The sequence below is a fragment of the Anomalospiza imberbis genome, unplaced genomic scaffold (genome assembly GCF_031753505.1).
Source record: "Anomalospiza imberbis isolate Cuckoo-Finch-1a 21T00152 unplaced genomic scaffold, ASM3175350v1 scaffold_107, whole genome shotgun sequence".
Lineage (NCBI taxonomy): Eukaryota > Metazoa > Chordata > Aves > Passeriformes > Viduidae > Anomalospiza > Anomalospiza imberbis.
Window position 1 is genome coordinate 243,474 of NW_027099460.1, and position 3,965 is coordinate 247,438.

At 63.6% G+C, this 3,965-nt stretch overlaps 1 long non-coding RNA gene across 1 annotated transcript; it reads right to left on the bottom strand.

Annotated features, from left to right (window-relative positions):
- Positions 1-312: 312 nt before the first annotated feature.
- LOC137465753 (uncharacterized) lies at positions 313-1,328 on the bottom strand. Its single transcript, XR_010994818.1, has 3 exons — positions 1,118-1,328; positions 713-862; positions 313-524 (listed from the first exon to the last, which is right to left on the bottom strand). It is a non-coding gene; the product is annotated as an uncharacterized lncRNA (long non-coding RNA).
- Positions 1,329-3,965: the final 2,637 nt, after the last annotated feature.

Sequence of the window (3,965 nt, forward strand, 5' to 3'; positions counted from 1 at the left end):
AAGCAAAGCAGCCCCTGCACAGGTTCTGGAGTCCCACCTCTGCTCCCACCATGGGGGTTTGTTTGTGTCGGGCTGGCTGCCCCAGCCCCAGCCCGGGGCACGGTGGGTGCTGGGGCTGTTGGCAGGGCCAGGAGCCCACTCCCATTTCATCAGCACCCCAGCCCATCCCCCCAGCCCTGCCAAAAGCAGCCTGGCAGCCGACTGAAGGAACAGCTGCATCCGCCCCAGCAAAGGGGGGAACCTTTGGTTCCTGGCCAGGCTGTGCAATGCCCAAATCTGGGAGCATCCCCCTGCGTGTGGACTCATCTGCACATTCCCTGTGCAGCCTGGCTTTGGAGAAGGTGCCAGAATCAAAGTCCATCATCCTCAGCTGCCGGTGACCAGGTGGAGGAAGAGGTTGTCATCCTTGATGTCATCCTCCGTGTCCCCAGCAGCAGCAGCCCCACCTGGTACAGCTTCTCCAGGGGCTCCTTCTCCTTCCCTGGGGTGAGCCCAGGCTGTCAGGGTTCTGCCCAGGGCCCCAGCTGTCAGGGAACCAGGACAAGCAAAACCAGCTCGGATGGTGGCCACCAGTGCTAGGCAGAGCAGCTGAGCTCCAGTACAAGGGCTGCGTGTTCCCATCTGATGACCCCTGGGCAGTGACACAGGCAGGACAAAATGTCTGCGTTCCTTTGCTTCTCATTGCCAAGGCATGTGTGGAGCTGTAACTTACCAGGGCCTTGCATCAAAGCGTGCCTGTGGCTCTCTCCCTTCTTCTAGGGCAGATGAATATCCTGCAGCCAGGGATCACAGAACAGCTCTTCTAAAGAGGGCCTGTCCAAGTCCAGCATGGATAAACACCGCCTGATCAGATCTTGGCACTCTGGGCAGAGAAACCAGAAACCGCCGGTCAGTTGGAGAAGGCTCCTGTTGGCTTTGCCCCACTATTCCCGTGCCCAGGCCATGCTGGATGTGCTCAGAGCTGGGCCTAAACGTCCCCATCAATTCCCTGTTTTGGAGGAGAGCAGGAGAGCAGGACATGTGCCACCTCCTCAGCAGCTGCCAGAGCGGGATGCTCACGAGCTGCTGCTGTCTCCCAGCACTGGTATTGCCCCCGTGGCCAGAGATGAGGATCCACCTTGAGAGAGCCGTTGTGGCAGCGAGAGTTGATGGTCCCAGCTGATGTTCTGGCTCCTCCTGAAAGGGTGCTCCCCGCAGACCATCTGGTGCAGCAGGATGCCCAGGGACCAGATGGTAGCTGGCTTGCCGTAGTACCAGCCAAAGTGGGTCCATTCTGGTGGGCTGTATGACCGTGTTCCTATGGAATACAGATGGGGTTCATCAGGGGGACGCTGCTGCTCCCTGAGCCTGGCCCCAGCATCCCTGGGTGTGTGGGGGCTGCCCCAGTGGCACACGGGGTTTCTGCCCTCTCGCCAGCACCTGGGACTTGTGTACAGACTCGGGGATGGAAAAGAAGCCACTGGTGCTGGAAGAGGGCAGCAGAAGTCCTGTCAAGGCCCGACCATGACGGGAAAAAACCCACTCATTGCTTGGGAAAACCATGCCCTCATCCTCCCTGCCTGCACTGCCCCAAAAACATTATGAATCCAAACCAAACCAGGTGAGTGGAGCAGTCCAAGCCCTTTGTCACCTGCACACCAAACCGGCTGGGACACAGGTTCCGGCCCCCCTCTCTGCTACCCCCACCCACGGGTGTTTTGTCAGGCTGGCTGCCCCAGCCCCAGCCCCAGTCCTGGGCAGAGTGGTGGGCAAAAGCTGCCAGCAGGGCTGGAAGCTGGCTCCCCACCCAGCCCTGCTCAAAAGCAGCTCAGCTGAAATCTCAGTGCCATGAAGGGCAGCAAAAGGGAGAATCCCCGCTGCCACACCCAGCTTGGGCTGTGAGGTGTTGGGCCATGAGATGACGGGACTGAGAGCACACCCCTGCGTGGGCTCACCTGCAAAACGAGTGTAGGCTGTGTCTTGCAGGTAGGTGCCGCAGCCAAAGTCAATCAGTTTGGCCTGCCCGGTGGCCAGGTCAACCAGGATGTTCTCTGGTTTGATGTCTCTGTGCAGGACCCCGCAGCTGGTGCAGTGCCGCACGGCCTCCAGCACCTGGCGGAACAGCTCCCGTGCCAAGTCCTCAGACAGGAACCCCCGTTCCTGAATGAAATGGTGCAGGTCCTGGCACCTCTCCGGGCGTTCCAGCACCATCAAGACGTCACTGGGGAGCTCCTTCCACTCCAGCAGCTGGACGACCCCGGGGAAGCCAGTGGACACCTTGGCCAGCAGCACGACCTCCAGGGGTGCGCTGGTGCCGTCGGGCTGCAGGAGGAGCGCGATGCCGTCAGTGGGGCTGATGCCGTGCCGGGGGTCGGGAACCCCTCACCCGGCCCGGGATGCTCTGCGCCTTGCGCTGGCCCCACGCCTGCTCTCCCTCGAGGTGTCCTGGTGGCTTCCACCCTGCCGGGCCTTGGCTCATCCCCGCCCAGCTTCTGCCGCTGGCCCCGCTCACTCACCAGCTCGCCCCAGTGCCGGACGCGGTTCCTTGGCACCCTTTTGATGGCCACCTGCAAGCCAAGAGCAGCAGCGGGCTGAGCTCGCCACCTGCCCTGCCCAGTCCCATGCTCCCCCTCCTTCCCTCCTCCTCCACCTCCTCCTCCTCCTTCTTCCCCTCCTACCCCTCCTCCTTTCCTTCCTCCTTCTCCTCCTCCTCCCCCTCCTTCCCTTCCTCCTCCACCTCCTCCTCCTCCTCCTCCTCCGCCCCCTCCTCCTGTGCCCGCCGCCGGCCCCACCGCTCACCGGGGCGCCGTCCGAGAGCCGCGTGGCTGCGAAGACGCTGCCGAAGCCGCCTCTGCCCAGCAGCGAACCCAGCCGGTACCGCTCCTTCAGGCCCTGCTGCGACTTCCCTGCGGGCGGGACGTGGCTGTCAGCGCTCGGCCCGGGGCCAGGAGCGGCCCCCGAGCACCCCCCGAGCGCCCCGGGCCGGCCCTCCCCAGGCGTTCTGTCCCTGGAACGGGACAGTGGCGGCTCGGGGCCGGCGGCCGCAGTGCCGAGCGGCGGAGCTCGGGCCGGGGAAGCCACAGCGGGGGCGGCGGGAGCGGCCGCGCCGCGTGTGTCCTCCGCAGGGCCCGGGAGGAGCCGGGGCCGGGGCCGGGACTGGAGCCCACGTCGGGGCCGGGGCCGGGCTCGGGCCAGGCGGAGCCAGAGGGCGGCGATGCCGCCCCAGCCCCAGGCACTGATGCCCGCCCAGCAGCGCCACCGCCAGCACGCCCAGAGCCGGGCGGAGGCGAGACCCCGGTGGGACGGCCGGGGACGGGGACGGGAACCGGGGCGGGGACGGGGCCGGTGACGGGCTGGGGACATGGCCCAGGCCAGCAGGGGAGAGGGAGACTGGGAGAGGAGGGGACACCGTGAAAGGGAAAGCAGGAGAGGGTGCGGGACAGCGGGAGAGGGAGAGGAGTGCGAGGGGGTCGATAGACTATCTGCTTTCGCTGCTGCCGCTGCTGCCACTGCTGCTGCCGCTGCTGCTGCCGCTGCAACTGAAGCTCCGGGGCCGTTTGTCCCCGTGTCCGTTTTTCCGTTGCCCGCTCGCCCCCGCGCCCAGCCCCCCGCTCCCCAGGGGCAGCCCCTGAGCCTGTCCAAACACGGGAACTTTGCCCTGTTCAGCCCAGACCCAGAGTCTGGACTCCTGCACAGGGGCATAGGTATCCCCTTGAGCGCTGCTGTGCCTTGTCCCCGCTGAGGATCAAACCCTATCGGAGCACATTCCCTGAATGCAGAATTTGTACCTTACCCAGGCACTGCACTTACCTCTCCAGCAATGATTAAAAAAACAAAAAAAACCCAAAAAAAACCCAAAAGAAAACAAACAACAAAACCCAAAAAAACCCCCAAAAAAACCCAACAGAAAACAAACAAAAAAAACAAAACTAAAATGGGGAAGGCAAACTGTGAAACTGTGTGTAGCTCATGGTATTTTACAGGGT